The sequence below is a fragment of the Sander lucioperca genome, chromosome 1 (assembly GCF_008315115.2).
Source record: "Sander lucioperca isolate FBNREF2018 chromosome 1, SLUC_FBN_1.2, whole genome shotgun sequence".
Taxonomy (NCBI): Eukaryota; Metazoa; Chordata; class Actinopteri; order Perciformes; family Percidae; genus Sander; species Sander lucioperca.
In genome coordinates, this window is record NC_050173.1 from 3638675 (window position 1) to 3662901 (window position 24227).

The following is a 24227-nucleotide window of genomic DNA, read 5'->3' on the forward strand; positions in this document are numbered from 1 at the left end:
TGTGTCATCAAATCACTGATCAAGTGTCCTAATTTGTTCCAATCTCTATGATTATATTTTTACTCATTCTGGCAATTGTATTTCTATTGTTGCTTAACACCCTTTTCCTTCCATTCTATCCTACTCCAGTCGTAGTACAAGAGTGGTTTTAACAAGATGTGTTGTTATCTGTATTGTTTGCACAAAATTTGCTTTGGCAAATGATCAGCTTTCTTTTTCACGTGGGAAAAAAAGTGATTTTAATTTAATTTAATTAGAGTAAAGGAAAGATCGAGTACAGAACATCTAATCAGTGTGAGAAAAGGAACAAAATGAGATAAGAAATTAAAAAGATTTCCTCAAGGGTTGTGATCCAATTGGAGACAGAGAAGGGCTTTCCTCATCTCTCTCAACAATGCTCTTTTCCCCTCAGGCCAGTCCTTTTTCACTTAGCGATTAGACTACTATTGTGTCCATCAATACTGTGTGGTGCAGAGAGAGAAATAGACAATGTCTCCCTGGTTCACAATGATTCCCTTCCTTTGTTCAACCCAGGACCATTTGGGGAAGAGATATGTCTCTTTTCAGCATGTAATCAATACAAACTAGTTTGACTGAAAATCGTCTCTACTTAGGATATAGTGAACTGTTGAGAGACTGAATTTCATCCTGCAGAAATGTTTACTTGAACAAGACAGTGTCTGTGTAGCTCAGACAACGTTACATGCAAATTTAGTATGCATACAACATGGATGGAAATACAAATTGTGGAGGCAAGTGTTTCATAATTTATTCTTTGCAGCTGCCATATAAATGACTTTTTGACACTTTTTTCCCTGAGGTTTTCAGATCTTTTTGGTAAAAATGTGGTGCTATTTTTGATTTTTTTTTTTATGTCTTTTTGGCAAACATATGCAAGAACCTGCATTTAGACTCTTTTCCCCCCTTTTTTTTCTCGGATAATGCAAATCGGTCACCTATCGATGTCACTAAGGCAGTGTAGGGAAAACAACCGAGTTAAGCTCACCTTCTCCACAGGATGACCCTAAGATTTTTTTGTGCCAAATGACTCCGCGTTGAAACCTCACTGTGCTGCCAGATGGATGGATGTCATTGACATAGTCATTTTTTTTTTTACGCAAGGCTGCTGTTGGTCTGACCTCGCCATTGGAGGTTCAGATGGACTTGATTTTTTTCAAATCTACCCTCTCCTGCATCATGTTTTTGCAAGATTTCAGGATACACTTCTTTATAGTGATGGCCAAATGAATCTTTATGAACCATTTTCTTTATTTTCTGAGCCCACTAGATCTCACTCTTGGTTTATTTGTTTCATTTTTTATTTTATTTTTTCACCTTTATTTTTACAGGCAAGTCATTAAGAACAGGTTGTTATTTACAATGGCGGCCTGACAAGTGGCAAATGCGAAACTATCTCATAAATACATTAGAAATACATATAGTTTAGAAATGACATAAAATACAATTTGAAATACTACACAGACAACAGTAAACACTTATAACGAGAGAAGTGCACAGGTTTAAATAAAAAGGCTCAAGGAATGGCAAATCAGTGTGCTTTCAACCCTTTGTTGAACAGACAGTGCCTTTTTGGGGGGGTGGAAAATAAAGAAAATGGTTAAGCTTAATTTGGCCATCACTACTTATTTGGCTTTAACACCATCAAGCATGTTATCAACTGCTCATTACAAAAGTAGTACATGAAAAGCCATGTAGCTATGACTTTAAAAGCTTCACTTCTACTCTACAGCTTTTCTTTGCATTTGAAAATGCAGGCAGAATACAGAATATTGACTCCATCACATTATTCATGAGCCTCTAAGCAAGACACATAAAAACCTAGATAGAAAAGCCTATACAGTATGCAGAAATTTAAAATGGCGATTCATTTTGTTTAGAGGGCAAATTCTCTGTTTTTTCCTCTCCTCTCCGCCTATGAAACTCTCTTTCTCTCATTACCCCCGTGCTTCCTATCTGCATGAAAATTGCATATCAGTAGCTCACAGAGGCAGCGTAGTAGCTTCCTTATGAGGCCCATAGCATATTCAGAGCCTGCAGAAAGTCATTTTAATGTGAGACTGGCATATATTTACAGGGAGAAAGAGTGAGAGGAGACAGTGAGAGGGTAAAAGAGAACAGAGAAAGATTCATGGAGAGAGGGAAAGAGAATAAGGACACAAAATATGTACTGAGATGAAGACAGAGAGACTGAAAACAAGATGGCAGTGACTGTCCTCCACCTCTCGCCAATAAGCTGCAAACATGACACCTTGTTACGACTTGCAGACAGGTATAGTGCTCCTCACAGGCCAATCAGTTTTGAACATGCTGAAACATATAGTGGAGAGATGAATTTTGTATCCAATGAAAAGATAAATAACTGAACAGGCAAACCAATCCTAATTGTAATGATGAAAATATGCTGAAAGTCGTGTTATAAACACTTAAAAATATACAGATTTGAAGGACTCAAAGTATAAAACCTAACAGGTTTATGATTAGCATCTTTTAACAAGTGTATATAGGAGATGGCTAAGGCAGTTGATCTGCCTTTATATTAGCAGAATATAGTCAATTGCCTTCTTTGGGCTAACAAAAAGTATTAGTCATCTAAGTTTAGAAAATCCTGATCAGAACCCCAAATTCAGGTAAGCCTGCCAAATTCAAACAGTGTTGGGAAGGATACTTTCAAAACGTATTCCGTTACAGAATACAGAATACATGGCCAAAAATGTAATTTGTAACGTATTCCATTACATTACTCAATCTGAGTAATGTATTCTGAATACTTGGATTACTTCCACATTGAATTGCATTTTATAAGTGTAGGAATGCGGCCATCAAATCCTGCTTACTAAACAGGCCTATTCTGTTGTGTTCTTCTGTTCCAACTGGCTGAATGTGTACCTAAACAAGTAGATAGATTGTTGTATTTGTAGTCCCGAACTGCATACTACAATCTATCTAATCCCCAGTCTAAGCTACCACGAGCTAATTTTAGCTAACATTAGCTAGCATGTCAAACGGGGCTAGTCAGTCTTTCAACGGCTCTGGGGCTAGTAAATCAGCACATAGGAGAATGTAAAGTCGCACGTCAACTAAGCAGGTAGCTACCTGATACAACTATAAAATAGCAAGGTGACCAGTAAAGCTAGAGCAGACGACTACCCCTGGCTAATTAAAAAAAATCTTACTTTAAGATGCTTCTTCAGGTTGAAGTAATTTGAAAGGTTGGTTGCTGGCAAGGTTGGTTGCTGGCAAGCAGAGGTTGCACTGCACAGTTATATTTCGTTCTCCCTTCTCTTTCTTTAATGTGAAATGCTGTTTGAATTTCCAAGATAGAAACGCATTCCTGCCCTGGCTCTGTTGTGCCGCTTCCGACTCTTTGTGACTGATCACGCAAATAGCTAATTTTTTCGTTTTCATATTGGGGCTTCTGGGAAATGCATGGAGTTGCCTTAATTTATTTAGAGAGTGAATAAACTCGTGAAACATATAAGTATCGTCATGTAATCCATTGATTTCAACAATGTAACTGTATTCTAAATACCAACTATTTAAATTGTAACTGTAATGGAATACAGTTACTCATAATTTGTATTCTGAATACGTAACGCCGGTACATGTATTCCGTTACTCCCCAACACTGAATTCAAATCTGCAGATTCATTTGTTCAGTACAGATTATTTGCTGCTGTTTGAATTAACAAATCTTCAAGTTCACTAAAGTATCTTCACTTTGACACATAGACTACACATATCTTGACAGCATGGTAGTCAAAGAGACGGAGCGCTGAAACTCTAATTTTACACAGCGTGCATCTTGGGCTTGAAGGTTCATTATTGACCTTGGGAAATATGTATTGATTAGCTGTTATGTCGAATGCTTCAGTTGTTATCACATGAACTAAACATGGAATTTCAGTCACATGACATACGTTTTATAATCTATCTGGAAAATTACCAATTAGTGGACCTTGTGCTACATATTTTTTGTCAAAGAGCATACATACATCCTATAGAGTGCTGCAGGGATGACGTATACGGATGTGTGGACTAGCCAGACCTTCCTTCACAGCTCTGTGGAGGAGGGTCTGGTTAGAAGACTATCGACATCCCAACAAGGACCTTTATGCCTTCCTTTTTTCCCTTTTAGTTCCTGTGGGGACAGATGTGTATCCTGTAAACTGTGCCGACATGTGGACAAGACACAGTCTGACAGATAAGTTAGGTATCAGGGGTCTGAAGACCTGGTTTGATTGGACATAGCAGGTTGCATCAAAACGACAAGTAGTGTGAGGACAATAGGGTCTATAAGAGAAGCATACATTGTGCATTTCTGACAGTATTCCTTTTTTACTAATACTCCGGGTCTGCTAACTTCCAGTCTATTACAATAGTCCAATTCCAGAAAGTGGAATGAATGCCTTTAGTTACAGTTACAGGAGAAAATTGTATGAAATAGAATAAAATCAGTGGAAGAGTAATGCTCACCTGTAACAAAGAAAAATCACTCTGAGGATTGTCTGTTTAAATTAGGGCTGTCCCAAACGATTATTTTTTAAATGATTAATCTAGCGATTATTTTTTCGATTAGGCGACTAACCTAACAATTAATTTTTCGATTAATCTAATGATTAATTTTTCAATTAGCGATTATTTCTCAATTTTTAACAATTTACACAAAACAAATTTCAAAGAGGTTCAAATCTCTATTTATTAAAATTGTTTAACACTGCACTGTTCAAGTAAAATGAATTTTTAGTGCAACCTGAAGCCAGGTGTAGGCTATCAATCTAACCACAAAATAAAGTCACTTTCAGGAGGAATATAAAAATAAAAACTTAAAGTAAACAGAGCAAGTGCAAAAAGATAGCCTGTATTTGCTTTTTTAACAGTAGGTAAAATAATGAATAAGCTCTTGTTTAACATCCAAGCTCTTCTCCCTTTAATTTAACTTTCATTATTTGTATCTAATGGCTAGTTAAGCACTGTAGGGAGGAGAAGTTGGACAGTTTGTTTTGTCTCGTTCCAGTGATTGGCACATCTTGGTGATGGCGTTGGATATGCGGTAGCATGTTAGATGTATTTCCACTCACATACCCAACAACTGCTGAACAATGCCGACACACAGTCCTCGTCTTATCCACCACTCTCTCGCATGTACTACTGTAAGGCTACGTTCACACCGCAAGTCTTATGCCTAATTCAGATTTTTTGCTCAGATCCGATTTTTTGTTAGGCTGTTCACATTACCTTCTAAAATGTGGCCTATATCAGATTCCAGTGTGAACTGTTTGCGGTTTTGAAATGACCCGCATGTGCAAAAGTACAATAACAATGACATCAGACGCAGCACGCTGTTGCACTAAAGTTAGGGAGGTTATAGAGGAAGAAAGCATTTTCGCTTTTATTTCAAAATGTTTGTGTAATGGCAGCCATAACATTAATGAGCAGGTCCGGAGGAGGAGAATAATGAAGAGAAAGAGAGCCAAATTGGCTATTTTGGCCTTTTGTGGGGTTATGGCTGCAAATTCACTATAGAGGTCTGTGTGACCGGACGACCAATTTGATTGATTGATAGATAGATAGATAGATAGATAGATGGATAGATTTTTTATTGATCCCCAAAAAAAAATGGGAAATAACGTTGTTACAGCAGCAAAATTTCAGACACACAGCACACATACAGAGTAAACAGTAAATAATAGGAAACAGTATACATGAAATAATAATAGAATAATACACTAGCAATATTTAAAATATATACAATTTGGAAATAAAATGTACAACTGTTTCAATAGATATAGATAAACTAATGTGCAAGTTGGGGAGTAAAAGTGTACAACTGTTTCACTAGTCATGATTGTGCAAGGTTATGCAAGGTGCATTCAGTGCAGTTGTGATGTATATGAGTCTTATCTAACACTCAGAGATGAAGTGTTAAAAAGTTTTATTGCCTGTGGTAGGAGTGATTTCCTGTAGCGGTCTGTGCGACATCGAAGCTGTTGGAGCCTCTTCGAGAAGGTGCTCCTCTGTTAGACCAGTGTGGGGTGGAGAGGGTGGTCGGGGTTATCCATGATAGATAACAGTTTGTTCAGTGACCGCCTCTCCACCACAGCTTCAAATGTCTCCTGTTTGCAGCCAATAACGGAGCCAGCCTTCCTGATCAGTTTGTTCAGTCTGTTTGTGTCGCTGGCTCCGATGCTGCTGCCCCAGCAGATGGCGGAGGAGAACAGAGCGCTGGCCACAACAGACTGGTAGAACATCTCCAGCATCTTGCTGCACACGTTGAAGGATCTCAGCTTCCTCAGGAAATAGAGTCTGCTCATCCCCTTCTTTAAACAGCAGTGCTGTTGACTTTCCAGTTCAGCCTGTTGTCGATGTTGACACCCAGGTATCTGTACTCCTCAACCATGTCCACATCTCCACCCAGAATGCAAAGAGGCTGCGGAGCCGTTCCCTTCCTCCTGAAGTCAATCACCATCTCTCTGGTCTTATCCACATTCAGCAGCAGGTGATTCTTACCAGACCACTCCACAAAGTTGTCCACTAGCGCTCTCTACTCTCTCTCCTGTCCATCCCTTATACACCCAACAACTGCAGAGTCATCAGAGAACTTCTGTAGGTGACATGACTCTGAGTTGTACTGAAAGTCTGTGGTGTATAAGGTGAACAGAAAAGGAGACAGCACAGTCCCCTGTGGAGCCCCCATACCACTCACCACCACATCAGACAGAACACGGTCTAGACGGACAAACTGTGGTCTGTCTGTCAGGTAGTCAGTGATCCAGGAGACTGTGGACGCACCGACACCCATCATCTGCAGCTTCTCACCTAGTAGCAGTGGCTGGATGGTGTTGAATGCACTGGAGAAATAAAAAAATGTGATTCTCACAGTGCTGCCACCGCCATCCAGGTGCAAATGAGCTCGCTGCAGAAGATAGATGACAGCATCGTCCACTCCCAGACGAGGCTGGTAGGCAACTGTAGAGGGTCCAGAGAAGATCTCACCTGCGGCCTCAGGTGGGCCAAGACCAGCCTCTCCAGCACCTTCATCACATGGGATGTGAGAGCTACTGGGCGGTTGTCCTTGAGGCCAGATGGAGTCGACTTCTTGGGGACCGGGACAAGGCAGGACGTCTTCCACAGCAGCGGCACCTTCTGCAGGCTCAGGCTCAGGTTGAAGACATACTGGAGAACACCAGACAGCTGACTGGCGCAGGTCTTCAGGACCCTGGGGCTGATGCCATCCGGGCCGGCAGCCTTGCGCTGGTGAAGCCTCTCCAGCTGTCTCCTCACCTGGCCAGGTGTGAATGAAAAGCAGGGGGGGGGGCTTGAAGTGTCTGTGGGGGGAGATGAGATGTGCTGTAGTTGTGGGGGGAGTGGGCAGAGCACAAGGGGGTGAGGGGGGAGGTGTGGGAGCAAGAGAGGGGGGGGAGGAGGCAGAGAGGGGGTGTTGGTGTTGGTGGAGTGGTAGAAGAGGCAGGGGATGACTGTGAGCTAAACCTGTTAAAGTAACAGTTCAGTTCGTTTGCTCTCTCATGGCTGCCTGGTGTTGGTCTTCTTCTACCCCCACACCCGGTGATTACTTTCATCCCTGTCCACACCTCCCTCATATTGCACGTCAGGACCGGTACGGGTCTCCACCAGAGTTTCCTCTGGCTTCGCCCTCGCACACTTGCCACCTCCCCAACAGTGCGGGCGAGACGGGCCGGTGGTGCGCCCGACCCCGAGGAACCGGGATCCCCACCTCAGCCGGCGCGCACCGGCCCTCACTTGGGGGGCACACTGAGGACAGTTCGCCCAGGTTGACAGCTGCACCGGGAGCAGGGGGCCCTAGAACCCGCGTATCTAACAGTAGTTCCGCATTACATTAGTTCCGCATTACATTCATTAATTTGCGTTAACTAACCCTTGTGGACGCAAATTATTTGTGTTGACGCATTTACGTAATCGATGAATCGTCCCAGCCCTAGTTTAAATACAATTTTTCTTCCTTTGTCCTGCTCGGTTTAAACTAGATCCACATGGAAGGAGAAAGGCGGCGGTCTAGATGGAAAATGTGAAGAAAAAGAGAGAGATTAAGGAGGACTTCAAGAAAAAAAAAAGAACATGAAGGAAAAGGGTAAGAGAAATTGAGGAGAGAAGTGAATGTGAGACAAATAATGTAAGAAAAGGGAATTACAGAATGAAGGTACAAAGTGGAGGAATGAGTGATAAAGAGAGAAAAGAAAGAGACAGAGAATGGAGGTAAGTTAATCGATTTCATCTTGGATATGACAACGCTCTACACCCCAATACTATTTTAAGGTAATAACAGGGGAGGAGGAGGAGGTGACAGATGGAAGCAGATGTAGAGAGACAGAGTTTGAAAGTCTTTTTTTAAATTTTTTTATATATGTGTACATAAGTGTAACAGAGAGTCAAGTCAAGAAAATGTGATCTGTCCAGCCAAAAAAGCAAGAGCTGGAGGTGCAATTGTTTTTTGTTTCATTACATGTGATACTGTCATAACTTTTTGTTTTTTAGCTGTTATAGTACATCAGAGGTTAACCCTCTGAGAACAAAAGACCAGTGTTGCCACAGTTACTTTGAAAAAGTAACTTAGTTACTTTACAGATTACTTGATTTTAAAAGTAATTTAGTTACTTTACAGATTACTTTTTTTAAAAGTAACTGCCCGACCAACTTCTTCAACTCTCCCCCACCGGGTGAGAGTTGGTTTTGCACCGAAGTCCAGCTTTTGTTGTTTGGGTGGTGGGGGACCTTCTGCTCTCTGCTTCGCACCACCTGGTGGGACTTGCTCTGTAAGTTTGACTGCAGTGCTGCGACTCCAAATGTTTCTTCAAATTTGACGTAGTGTTTTTGTAGCTAGATAGCACTTTGTCGCCACCAGCACAGAGTGTACAACGGACCTTAATATTGCCATCTTTAGCTGACACAAGCTCAAAATAGTGACTGTATTTCCAGCACGAAAACGCGCATCTCTCTCCTCCCTCCATTGTTGTTTACGTTTGTGTCGCTGCGTGGTACACGTGACCTGTCCACATGCTGAAAACGTGACCTGTCCACATGCTGAAAACGGGACTTGTCGTCGCATACGTGACTTCACTCCCCGAGATGCAAGAAGAAAGTAAAAACAATATATATTTTTACTAAGGAAAATGACAAAAATAGTAACGCACAGTGACTTGGATAAGTAACTTTAATCTGATTACTGGTTTGGAAATAGTAACGCGTTAGATTACTCGTTACTGAAAAAAGTGGTTGGCATCACTGCAAAAGACGCACCGGCGATCAATAAAAACATTGTTTAAGAAAACAACAAGTGGTTTGGGACAGGCAGAGGCTTTAGAAAAAAGAGGAATGGAAGGAAATGGTATAGGAAGCATCACGGTTTTGAAATGTGGACAGCTGAATACTGGTGTTACTATGTGTCTTTTGGGCTCAAAACATTCTGAAATCCAGAGTATTTTGTTGAACAGATGGGATATTGTCAAGATTTTTCTCTTTGTTTTTGGCAGACAACAATGGCCACTTGTGCTGCTAGTGCAATGGTTCCCAACTGGTCTTCCTTCATCATCAAAATGTTAGCTTAGACAGTAAGTCAATAAAGTTAAACTTGGGCTTAGAAGTCAATAATTTGTAATCTGCAATTTTGAGCATACAAATAACATTAAAAGAACATGTAAAGTCATTATTGGTACGGACATTTAGTTGTGTTCAAACAAGCTAGCTTCTTTTTTTTTCTTTTTGGTTTGTGAGGTTAGGACCGTAACCTGCCAGTGGGGAACCCCTGTATTTCCATATACCCAGCCAATTCACATGGAATTGATTATTTTATGAATGCGGAGTTTATGCGTTATTATGGAACCAACGTAACTTCTAGGAAAGGCCAGCCCTACGAAGCAGCTCGATTGGGGTTAGGCATTGACCTTGAGTGGTTAAGGTTAGGATAGCTGATTGGTCAGGGAAGAGGACCTGAACAAATCGTGTTACGTTTCCTTGCGTAAGAATGGACGCCTAGTCAATAGTAGTGTGTGAATGTTATTGAAGGATGGGCCTTTCCTAAAAGTTGCGTGGGTTCCATAATAACGCAGAGTTGATATGTTGTGTCTAAGCTCTGACCTCTTCACCCCCGACAAGCATACAGCGAGCTCAGCATGACAGAGATTGGGGAGCATTACACAGCTTCACCCCATGGGACTCAGAACCTACAAGTGGGTGCTGGGCTGGAAGTGAAGCTTATGACATTCTTTATGACCAGTAGCAGCAGTGGCTGCAGTTAAAGCAGAAGATTCAGGTGAGCCGATCAGCAGCACTGATGCTACAACAAGTGCAGTAAAGGACTGATGACTCAACCCGTTCTCATTCCGAACTCGTAAAATAAGGACATTTGGACAGTGGCTGTCAGCGTCTGATGCGACGAAAAAGGTGTCTTTCAGCGTGTTTGTGTAACGCACCGGGGAGAGCAGCAATTAGATAGGATTTAGCGAGTAGTATGTAAGGGCGAATTTCCACGTAAGGAGGTTGGTTGGGGTGATGGATGGGTCAAACACAGGACTTTCACCCAGGAGACCGGGGTTCGCGTCACGCTTGCTAAAGTCATTTTTTTCTTTCCAACCCGTTCTTCCCGTGTGTCACAGAACCGTACGCCCACCCACGACCCTTTCCTAAACCCAACCGTCCCGTTCTTCCCGCGTGTAACGGAACCGTACGTCCACCCACGACCCTTTCCTAAACCCAACCGTCCCGTAGTTCCCACGTGTCACGGAACCGTAAGCCCAACCACGACCTTTTCCTTAACTGCGTCAAAAGGGACGGCAATAGTCCCGACCAAGCGCGTTTACTTAAAGCGCTAAAGGGACGGCAGTAGTGCCGACCAAGCGCGTTTACTTAAAGCGCTAAAGGGACGGCAATAGTCCCGACCAAGTGCGTTTACTTAAAGCCTGAAGGAGACTGTTAGCGTCAATAAGAACGACAAAGGCACCTGACCAAGCGTCCATATTTTACGAGCTGGGTGTGAGAACCTGTTGGATGACTTATTTAATATGTCCAAGGGTAGAGTGGATATATATTGCACAATATTTCAATATGCACTCATTAAAGTTAATTTGGCTGGCAAAACAGTTAAAGTTCTTCCATTACACAATAATAAAAGTCATAATTTTTAAGAACTAAAAAGTTTTGGATCAATTTTTACTTCTCCCAACCATATGTTAAATTAAGAATCAATGTAGATTTACATATTACAATAATATCATAATCCTACAATGAATCATTGTGAAAACAGGGCAGTTTGGGCTTCAGATAGCTTTTACACAGTGGCCATCGTTAATGACAAATCATGTTCCTCTATGAACACACACACGTATTGTTTGTATCACAAACATGGTCGGTCAGCGAAGGAGCAGTCGCAGTGGTAGCCGTCGTTGCCGGTAACGTACTCATATGACAGAGTGCATGGACCGAAGCTTTGGGACTAACATCTAATGACTAGGAGCCCTTTCTTACCGCTGCTGCCGTACAGTGTCTTCCTTCAACATGCGCTGCAGAAGCCCCCGGCTCCCTCAATCTGAGGCACCGTGTAGAACAGCTTCCCGTCTCCTCCATAGACATATATAATATATAATATATATCTCCTCCCGTCTCCTCTTGTCCTCTATTCATGCCCAGCGCCATTTGTTTTAACTCCTTTCTCAACTTAAGCTGTATCTACATGCTCCAAGTTTGATCAACTTTGCCTCCATTTTTTTAGCTGCGTTACCACGGAGACCACACCGGCACCGCACTCTCACATTTCGGCAAAGACCTGCCCTACTTTGCATGTGATTGGCTAGAACTTGTTTCATTGGTAGGTGGAAGTTCGATGATTGGTTAAATCCAGCGCATCAAAAACAGATCCCATGTGGACTTTTTAATTTATTTATTTTTCTAAAATAGTCATATGCCAGAAATCGGGCACCAGGCCTGATTACTTAAGCCCTGCGTTAGTTAGAGCAGGTCGCTCTCATATGATTGGTAGGTGAAATCAATTGCCTCGAAAATAATAAACCGCATGCAAGTTCCCAATTTCGTTTTTTTTGTCCTTAAGGACGCACGCCGGAGATCCGGCACGGTGCCGGAATACTTTAAGCCCTGCAACCTGCTCTACCTGCTGAGCGAGTCCCGCGCTTGTGTCCTCTTATGTCTGGTCTCCTCTCCCCCTACTCTCTATCTTTATAGCTTTCACTATACTGAGTAGGGTTTCAGCAATTTATTGAAAATTACACTGTGTAATTTTCAGTCTAAATGCACTAAAAAAAACAGATCCCTTGTTTCATTTCGAGTCATGATGCAATCTGTCTTTGCCACAAAGCAATCAAGTACACACAGATTTGGAAGTGACAAAAACAGACCTGGTGGTGAGCACCACCAAATTGCCAGCCCTGTTAATGAGGGCCTCATTTGCTTACAGATATTGTAATATAATAAAGTGATTATTTGATCATGTTAAAACACTGCATGTGCATAACTTACATTTTCTGTAAATCCAATTAAACTAAGGGGTAACTGACTACTTCAAACTTTAACTTTTCTCATAGTATATCTTAAGTATACATCTAATCGAGCAGTTCAAGCAATAATAATAATAGCAGTTCAGTAATTTGATCTGCTTTCCAAAATTTGGAGCTTTGGCTGTGCATCACTATACTGTATATTGGCATATACGTATGTTTGGGCATCATATCATAAGATAATTCAAAATTCAACCCAACTTATCTTTCCCATTAAGTATTAGTAGGGCTTAGGCTACTGTAATACCCTGATATGCATGAGTGTACTTACTCAATGATAAATGTGATTTCTGTTGTTTGAACATTGAACAGTCCTTCTGTTAATTTTCAGACTCCTCAGTAATATGCATATTCACAAGCCCAGAGAGGCTGATGCTGTCCATCCTGATGGGAGATACAGTTTGTGGGTTGTTAATGTCTGAATGTCTGGGGCTGAATTTTTTTAAATACAACTATTTTCAATGAAGTTATACAGAAAATTCAGTTGTCGTCTGCACAGTCACCATTTTTACTTAGCAGGAGCAAGCTTCAAGCACAAGCACAGACCACAAGATGCACAATCACAGATGGCAGGAAAGTTTGGAGCAATGAAATTGACGACCGGGAACAAACCAAAACCATTCCCCCTGTCAAATCGGACATGATTTGATTTCATGCTTCCCACAAAGAGAAAGAACTCAAAAAGGTCAACCATGTTTGCAACTGCGAGAAGACATATCCACAGAGATTCCAGCACTCTATGAAACCCTTTCAACTACATAGGTTAAACAGAAAATATGAGTTATTTTACCAGAGGCTATGCATAATAAGAAACTCTCTCGTTGTGCAATGTAATCATTTTTCCACCAGCAAGACTGCCACACTGTCTCGTTAAACAAGCACGTAGAAGTAACCTGTTTCTCATTAGCTTACTTGGAAATGCCACGGTTGGGCTTTGCTGATATATTTGCTCTCTCTTTACTTGAAAGCCTCGGGCTAGGAGCGTGATGGCAGCAAGACTCCAGCTAAATTTGAAAAGATGTTGTGGATACAACAACAATGATGAACATGATACTTTGTGAGGGCTCACTTCTACACAAAAGAAACACACTTGCTTTGATTTGATACTAGTCGACTTGAAGTGTATTGTACAGGTTAATCAACAAAAAGTAAATTTCCCTCTGATTATGTCTTCCAAAGTTTAATGAAACCTATGGTATACCGTCCTGTTGATTCCCCAGCTGTTGCTATACTCCCCAGACAATGCAGAAAAAGTATTTACTGGCGCAATTCGACGCATCTACCCGATGCTGCTTCATTTGTTTTACATTACTGTAAAGCAATATTGCTCTGCAGGTTTAAACTCACACATTATGTTCTACTGACACAGTATGATAGTATTGATGTCTTAGATCTTTGAAGTCAAACTGCAAATCTCCACTGATGGGATTAGCCCAGTTTTCATCATTGTGAATTTGATGTCTTTCTTTTTTTCATTAAGATAAATGTATTATTTAAACCTTTCTTTTATTCAGTAAAAAATCTGCTGAGTATGTATGATCTTTCCCAGCAGTGCCTCACACATTCATACAGCTGTAAACGGTCACCCACGGGAGCCGCAGAAAACATCCACTGTCGTCTACTGTCGGCAACTGAGCAGCACCACAGGGATATTTCAAAGTTAGGATGCACTGTAATGTTTTTGTAGTGGGCACTTTATTATTTAGACTATTAGACTTGAACCTGGCCCGTACCCGCGCCTTTCAGAGCTAACCCAACTAAACACGCCTGGTACTGCCAAATTTGAGACATAAACCCAACCTGTGACTAAGGCTATATTTTAATTTCCTCTGAAAGACAAACTCAAAAGGTCTTTCCGAGCTGAACTTGGCAACAGTTCAAACAGTGATAATCCCGACACATGATCAGTTGTCGGGCAGGTTGCTGAACTCTACTCCCTACCCCCACTTATCCTGTGTTGTGAGGAAATGTTTCTGTTCTTTTTTCTCTCTAAACTACTTCCTTTGACTATTTTATTGAATTTATTCAATTCGTCTCATTATATACTAATTCCACTCACTTTGAATTACCTCTCCTTTTCCTTGTCCTCGTATTGAGCTTGATAGATAGATGGATGGATAGATAGATAGATAGACTTTATTGATCCCAAACTGGGACATTTCTGAGCTGGGTAATTGTTCATGTAAATCCCAATGAGACACTGTATGCTAATATTGGGCTATACAAATGAACTTAACTTGAAACTGTGCAGCTTTAAATGATTCTAGTTTATTACAACTATCATATTTATCTGTTGTAATCACATTGTGGCGCCTTATTTTTCCCTACGAACCAAAACTTACCAGTTAAATCATGTAGCTCCCCTTTACTTCTGTTGTTAAACGTTTGTTGTTAATAAAGTCAGTCTTGTTTTCTGATCCTTTATCAAATCTTTTTAAGTATGTATTAATATTTTGCATCCATGCATTGTGTCAGAATGACCTCCTGGGGTCTCATTTATAAAACTGTGTGTAGGATCCTTACTAAAAGTGTACGTGCGTCCAAAAGCCCAAAATGGCAAAATTCAGATTTATAAAATTGTGTGTACGCACATCTGTAAGCAATGTTCCCTTTATAAATCAGAGATTACCTACAAGTGTGCGTATGTGGTATGTGTCAACCTCTTATCAGACATGAAAATCACTCACCTTTCGGCGAAATTCGCCGTTCTGAAACCAAAATAGGTGACCTACGTGAATCGTGTAGATTCGATGAGAAAATGTTTAAGGGGGGGGGGGCAGGAATGGGTTAAGTACTCGGGCCTGGTGCCCGATTTCTGGCATATGACTATTTCAGAAAAATAAATAAATTAAGAAGTCCACATGGGATTTGTTTTGATGCGCTGGATTTAACCAATCATCGAACTTCCACCTACCAATGAAACGAGTTCTAGCCAATCAGATGCAAAGTAGAGCGGGTCTTTGCCGAAATGTGAGAGTGCCGGTGTGGTCTCTGTGGTAACGCGGCTAGGAGCAGATACAGGCAGCTTTAGTTGAGAAAGTAATTAAAACAAATGGCGCTGGGCATGAATAGAGGACAAGAGGAAATGGGTGGAGACGGGAAGCTGTTTAGCACTTGGTGCCTCAAATTGAGGGAACCGGGTGCTTGCTTCTGCAGTGCATGTTCAAGGAAGACACTGTACGGCAGCAGCGGTAAGAAAGTGCTGCTAGTCACAAAGCTTCGGTCCGTGCACTCTGTCATACGAGTAAGTTACCGGCAACGACAGCTACCGCTACCACTGCGACTGCTCCTTTACTGACCGACCCTGATACAAACAATACGTGTGTGCACGTTCATAGAGGAACACGATTTGTCATTAACGATGGCCACTGTGTAAAAGCGATCTGAAGCCCAAACTGCCCTGACGCTGTCTGTTTGGAATTAGCATGGCAGGTATTTATGTCCCAGAGTTTAGACGTCTAGCTATATGAAAAGATAAACAATGCGACATTTTTAATAAATGTAAATAAAGCAGCTAATATCAACATGGACAAAATCATGAATGTACCAATTCTCTTTTTTGATGATGACCTGGTCAAAGTAGTAAAGTTTAGTTTTCACAATGATTCATTGTAGGATTATGATATTATTGCAATATATAAATGTGTACTCTTTATTTAACATATGGTTGGAAGAAGTAAAAATTGATCCAAAACTTTTTTGTTTTTAAAAATTATGACTTTTATTATTGTGTAATGTCAGAAGGACTTTAACTGTTTTGCCAGTCAAATTAACTTTAATGAGTGCATACTGAAATATTACACTGTTGGTTGGCAAAAAATGCATCTCAAAATGCATCAGATTGATGCTTTAAAATATGGAATATTTAAAATTTTCTTCTGGGGGAGCATGCCCCCAGACCCCCCTAAAGGGGTAATATTCTTCTCACCTTTTTCACCCCTGACCTGTTTTCATGCCTGTCTTATCCCGCCCTGACCCGTTTTCATGCCTGTCTTATCCCGCCCTGTACATGCCCATTTTTAACCATAAATCAATGCAAAGCACCTCATGAATGCTGATCAGTATATTAATGACACTGGCATGCAATTGTTTTTTCGTAACGGTGAATCATGGCGACAGGTGGGAAAAGAGCGAAAAAGCGTAATTTCTCAGACACTGAAATTGAAATACTTGTAGGAAAAAAACATTTGGTGGCTACAGCAGCGGGATCACCAATAAAAAGAAAGCGAGTGGCAACATGTTGCTGCTGCCATCAACTCTGCCAGTGTCACAGAGCGCACAGTGGCAGAACTCAAAAAAAAAGTGGTCTGATCTGAAAGTAAAGTATACTACATCTTTTTACTCCTTTACCAACATTTATTTAGTTTGTTGCTTGTGTATTTGAAGAGGTTTTACTTTAATGTGCTCACTTGTGCGAAATAAAGAATCTCATTCATTCAGGAGGAAACTGTCCTCCCACCGCCAGAGTGTGGCTGCAACTGGTGGGGGCCTAAGTACACCTGAGCTCACATCAATAGACAGCAAAAATCGCTGCCATAATTGGAGAGGCCAGCGTGTGGGGGATTGTGTCGGAAAAGGAGGGAGACACCAACCACAGAGAGACCACAGAGGAACAAGGTTAAACACATTTTAAAGTTTTATTGTAGGCTAAAGTTTGTGTGTTGGGTCAAACAAGTAATTAAATTGTTTGTTCTCCAGTCCTTCCAGAGTCTGGAGCGTTGGGTGGGCGGGAGGTTCTCGGCGAGGAGAGCAACTGTGAGGGGTCCTCTGCAGCTGCACAGCGTCCGGCTCTAATCAGCAAGACACAATAAACGCCATCAACCTCATTTCAAATGAGCTACAGCAGATGAGACAAGCAATACAAGAAATTGCACATTTATTAAAAGATGTTAAAAAATGAACCTTGAACCTTTTTTGTCTTTCTACAAACGCCGCATGACATCCTCACGGATTCTTGCCCCATGCTGATAGGCCTCTTGTCGGGCAGGGGGCTGTGGTTTGGGGTCACAATGTTGGGGGGTGGGTAGGTCAGAAGGGAGAGGGATACCGGTCCTAAGTGTCACATTGTGCATAACACCACACGCCCTGATTATTGCGTACACCTTTGCCGGATGGTAAAGCAGTCTGCCACCTGCATCCAGAGCACGTCATCTGCATTTAAGCAGGCCGATGGCATGCTCCATGACCGAGCGTGCACAAGAGTGGACCGCGCATTTGCTCTACGCTCTGCGGGTTCAAAAATGGGGTAAGGAGCCAGCGTCTGAGGGGGTAGCCACTGTCACCTACATGTTATAATTAAAACATAATTATAGTCAACATCAGAACAAATTGTTACAATTTCACCAAGAAGCCAGCCATCACGTCCTGCACCTGCCTCTAGTCTGTTCCCTACACTGCTATTTGTCAGGATAAAGGAATCATGTGTTGAGCCAGGCGAGCGTGCCACAATGTTTGTGAGGGTCATTTTAGAGTCACATATGACTTGCACATTAATATAATGGACATGCTTTCTAGTAAAATAAACAAATTTGTTTTCATATGGAGCCCTTATAGCAATATGAATGCAGTCACTTGCGCTGATTACATTCAGGAAACCAGACATTGCTGCAAATTGCATTTAATTTCGGCCTGTTCTCCAGCAGTATAGGAAAACCTGATGTATCTACTACCTATATTAATAATACCTTCCAAAACGGCAGGCATTATAGCACTCAGGGACGGCTGTGATATACCAGACTTATAGGATGAGATTTAACAGAATTAGATTATATCCAGACAAGGCTTAGTGATTAAATTGAAGATTATATATAATGATATAAAACACTTACCTGTCTGCCAATTCCTGCTGGAAACAGGCAGTTGCCAGGAACCCCAGAGTGGTGAGGACCTGTATTTGGATCTGTATTGGATGGCATGGTTCCGGTGCATTGCCCTCTCTAGCACTGGACCCAGTTCAGTACATAGATCCAAGAGCGCAGCTCTAGGGAATCTAAATCAGCATATTAGCCAGTCGTCATCATGGGCCAGTAAATCGTTATCGTCCCCGAAGACTCTTTCTCTCCTGATTTTGCCATTGGCGTAGTCCTCCGGCAGTGCCAGCAGTGCCATCGTGAAGCATTACGCACGGGGACCACCACAGTATTTATATGTTTACAACAATTAGAGTGATTGTTAACACCTTGCCAAAATCACAGCATCAATTTGTGGTATCCCCCACCCAGATAATTTGAAGATGAAAGTCTAATAGGCAAACACACTTTTCTTCATGCAGGTTTTGTCACGAACAGTATTAAAGTTCGGACTGATAATGAGGACATTAAGTGTCACGATTGCACGAGAGCTTAACTGCTGTATTTCCAGACTTTGACATTTGATGATATATGCACAGTATTAAAGACAGATATTTAGTTATTTACGCTGTGTTCTGCAGTTATCTAATGGTAGGGTATTTGATGCTATCATGTATTCCATGCAGTCGGGCCATCTCCTCCTCCTGCGCTCCGTAGTGGACAATGTGACGGTGAGACAAGCGGTGATTAAATATTAAGAGTGAATTTTTAAGATTTGAGTTGGGTTTTACAAGGTGTTTATGGAACAATTATAACTCAGTACAAGCGCAAATAACACTGCTGGATTTAATCATCATGATAACGTGGATGATATGGAGTGAAAAAATGTGCGTGAGGCATCAATACTTGAAAATATTAAGAGTAATCGTTATTCCCACATTTACTTTCTGCAGTCTGACTTCAGTTCACCACCTCACCATCTGCATCGCCAATTCCCATTGTCTCCAAAATGTGTGTACGCATGGGTCAGGAGCCCAGTCTCATGGCAGTTCGTGAAATGGTCACGTTATTGAATCTATTGATTTGTGTACTGAACACGTTAATGTTATTTTCGTGTGGTGAGCACAAATTTTATAGTAATGTATTTCAATGGGAAGCATATTTCGTGATCACAGAACGATTACGGTAGCGAGTAGTATTGATAAGGCGAAAATCCGCGCAGGGAGATTGGTCGGGGTGGTGGATGGGTCAAATAACACAGGACTTTCACCCTGGAGACCGGAGATCGCGTCCCGCTTGTTGCAGTTCCTTTCCGCGTTAATTCTCTTCCTAACCACAACCGCCCCATTGTTGTCGGCATCTCCTGCATGTGACGGTTCCTTTCCCGTTCTTCTTTTCCTAACCAAAGATGTCCCCGTTGTTGCGTGCAACAGAGACCGTGGATCGTGTCCCTGCGCCTGGGGATCGCATCCTGCGTGTGGCGTTTCATTTCTCCGTTGTGGCGTTTCATTTCCCCGTTGTTGCGTCCCCCAGAGCAGCCCAGTGTCATGGCAGTTCGTGAAATGGTCACGTTCGAAAATCGTGACCTGTACACAAAATAAACGAGAAAATCGTGACCTGTACACAAATTAATAAATCAAAATAACGTGATCATTTCACGAACTGGCGTGAGACTGGGTTGGGGTCAGAGTTTGCGTGGAGGACCGCACATTCTCCCGTCAAGTTTGATTTTTATAAATCACAACCTTTGCGTGGGAAGTGGCGTACGCACATTTTCAGCCCCGTTTTGTGCGTACACCATGTTTATAAATGAGACCCCTGGGCATTAAGTGCAGAAAATGTATCTAATTAGAAAAATTACATGTTAGTTAGAACCAAAATAGCATTGCAAACACTTGCAGTTTTACAGTAAAGGTATTCCACTGCTTTCACTTTAAAATGCACATTTCGGAACACATTCAAGAAGTGCCAATTTAGCATTAGTTGTAGCTACACATTTCAAAATCAAAGCAGAACAGTATCTGCACAGTGGATCTGTCACATCACATCAGATCCACTTAAGGTTAGTATTGGTGCTGATGCCGATCAAATGGATCAGAGTGATGCATCCCTAATAGTAAACAAGGCAGTATTTCAGTTAGATTTTGATCGACTTTATCTGTGGTAAAACTGTTTACAATGTATAGTTTAAGTAATCATTTTACAGTTCTTCTTTGTTTTCTCTACCAAGTGAATTATTGTCTGACTCTTTATGTTTAATCCCCAATTGGACTTGTTTTGTGCGATGCCGCCATGTTCCCAGATCTCATCAATTACATGGTCAGTGTAATTACATGTCTGGTGGGAATGATGGCCAGACTATGAAAATGTGTTGTAATAAACTGGACTTATCTTTTAGAAGAGATGCATAGTTTTGAGGAGACAAACATTGCAACCCAATTATTACAAAAATCATGGCCTGAGGCTACAGTTGCCCCTGTTGACATTTTACATGACCTTTTGACTGAGTGTCACCCTCGGAACATTGCCTGTAGTGATTTATGGTGTTGAATTGTATGACTTTACACGATTACGATGTCTTTCCACCTGCTTCACGTACACTGGCCTGCACTTGGGGAGAATGCTGTAAGAATTCGGTAAAATTGTCAAAAGTGATAGAGCTGAAATGAGGGCTACTTCCCATAGCGCTGACAGAACTCAGAAAGCAGATTGTCACTAAGAGTTTCTAGTCTTGTGCAATTAGCCCACTTGCAATCACACTGCAGTGAACTCTGGGAACTTAACAGCAGGAATACCCTACATCTCTTCAGTGGAGTGTATTCATTTTACATTAATGCCAGTGTATTTTGACATTTCCAACGGCACTCTGAATGGGTGTAAATGTTTTTTTTATTTTAACATGAGGAAAACTGACATTAGGGACACTTGAAACAGCCACTTCAAACAAGTCAAAGTGCTTCTCGAGACTTTTGACATTTAGATATTGGGATATTAACCAGACCGCTAAGTAAAACAGTTGCCGTTACTGGACAACCCTGTAGCTCCACAATCCTTCCTTTGCTGAAAATATGAAAAACACCAAGTTTTCTCCTTCTGCAAAACGAGAGTCAAAGGGCCATTTGACTCTTCACAGTGCTGGGATTAGCCCACTTTCCATCATGCAGTGAAGTACCAGGGATTTGACAGTTATACCCGCCAGACTCTCTACTGGAATGTGAACTGTTCTGACTTCTTTGCTTTAAAATGTCTGCCTTTTAGGAACCAAAGGGAAACTGACAATGTCTGCTTTTTAGGAACCAAAGGGAAACTGACAATGTGTTGTATGCAATTTTATTTTTGGAATAGCTTTGAGACCTTGTGTTATGTTTATGACTAATTTTTGTGTTGGCTCTTTACATGGGAAGTGAAAAGTTTCCCCTAAGTCTTCATTTATTTTTTTTCCAAGATTATTTTTTGGGCATTTTAGACCTTTATTTTTTTATAGGACAGATGGAGACATGAAAGGGGAGAGAGAGGGGAAAAGACATGCAGCAAAGGGCTTCTTTTCTAAAAACAACGTCTAAACGACAAGATAAGTTATTCTTATCTTTCCAAATGCAAACGGGTTTGCCGTGTTAGTTACTGACGTTGTTGAAGTTTCAAGTTTGGGGAGGTTAGCCTAGCCTACTGTTACTAGCACCAGCCTCGTGTGAAGTTAGGCTAGCAGCCAGTTGCTCTGAGGTAAACATAACGTTAGTTTATTGAGAAACGTCTTGCTGAGAGATTATTTTAGTTTAAATGCCGCTCAGTTAGCGCCACAGGATTCCAGGCACACCTGTGGCTCCACTGAGTAGTCTCCGAGGGAGCATCGCCACCCGGATAGCGCCACTGGTGACCAGGATAAAGCCAGTGGTTCCTCTGGCTACAAGGGAGAATAGTGGATGAACAACCACTGTTGATCGGTGCGGCCCTATTGCTCTGGGAACGCAGGGAGAGACACTCTTTGGCTAGTGGTTTGTTGCTAAAGGGACCGTGAGTACGATACATCAACTGTCAACACGAACTTTAACAGGCCTGCAACGGGGGTTTCATTTTATTTTGCTGGCTTTTGTATGTTATGTCTTTATATTGTTACTGTATGTTGAGTGACCGGTTATCTCAGGGTATTGATATCAGTTTGCAAGTGTTAGAGAAATAATTTGCACTACTCTGTACCCATGCTATGGATGATTCGAGTCAATGTTGATTAATGTTGATTGTGTTATATTATAATACAGTTGTGTTTTGTAATACTGACTCCGGCTCCACTCACTGGTTAGTATAACCTTTATACCGTAGGGGTGCTTAAGCTACACTGGTTATACAGCAGTCTTAACAGGTGAGAACCTTACCCTAGGAGTTAGGTTACACTAACACCCCTCCGAGGCAAAAGAGATACACAGATATGAGAAAATGGCTCTAAACACCAATAAGTTCTCTCTCACTAGTTATGGCCAATTGTTCTTTATTTTCTGAGCCTACTAGATGGCACTCTCTATTCAACAAAGGGTTGAGAGCACACTGAATTGCCATTCCTTGAGCATTTTCTTTAAACTAATAGCGCCATCTCTTGGGCTCAGAAAATAAAGAAAATTGTTTATGAAGCGGACTATGATATGGACAATTTTGTTCTTACATAATGCTCCAACATACATACATAATTTACCTTGCAGTGCATGTGTAAAAGGGTCACAGACACACGAGTCACAAACCACAAACAGGACTAAGTTTTCAGCCAAGCTAACATCTCTTTGAGGCCATATTTAGATACAGCAGTGTATTTAGTTAAAGCTAATATAAGCATGCTAAGAAGCTCACAATGACAATGCTAACATGCTGATGCTTGCATGCAGTTAACCCTCTGAGGACGAAAGATGCACCAGCCAAACAATGTTTGACAAAACTCCTACTCAAAAAGCGATATTACAAAATTTAATTTCAGACATTTATTTACTATTTTAATCATTTATAACCTACGACTTTGGTAAACTCATTTCAAGTACCGAAACAATTCGTACAACACATCATAAGTTAAGGTTTGTTTTCAAAAGAGATATTTCTTTTTTTGGGGGCATTTTTAGGCTTTTATTTGACAGGACAGCTGAAGACATGAAAGGGGAGGGGGGGGATGACATGCAGCAAAGGGCCGCAGGTCTGAGTCAAACTCGGGCCCACTGCATCGAGGAGTAAACCTCTATAGACCCTTTGCAAACACGTGACCACGACCACTTTAACGCCATGATGGACGGCAAAATTACCGGCAATAACAAGCTAAACAGTGTAGTATAAAGTTTCATAGTTTCAATCAGTTTGAAATACATAACACTAAATAAACGTGTTTATGGCTTTATGGCTTCTTCTATTGAACAAGAAGTTGTTGGGCCGTTATCGGTTGAGGTAGGGCATCTGGTAGGTGCTCACAAAGAGCAGTATTTGGAGAAGTTGGAGATAGCAGGATTGGATACCGACCCTTAATTCTTCCTCCCTCCGTTTTCACAGACCTCATTAAATCACAGTCTGCCCGACTTCAGTCCACATGATCTGTACCACTATGTGGTAAACGGGGTATACCCATATACTGGTGCTGATCTCAAAGCTTTTAAAAGTCTGGATGCTTACCAGTTCTTTGTAGCTGGCTGGGTTGCAGGTACGCGATGCTATGCTAACAGCGGGGGGAGGTACCTCATAATGGTAAAGATAAAACATCAACCTAGGGTTTATTTTGTATTAACATCTATTCTTTACTTAAGTAAAGATTTATATAACACGTAGCCCATGTTTTTAGAGAACATGTTCGGTCGTGGCTACCCACATACCATTGTTCACTGGGTGTGCCAATGCAACTATCTAATGGATGCCT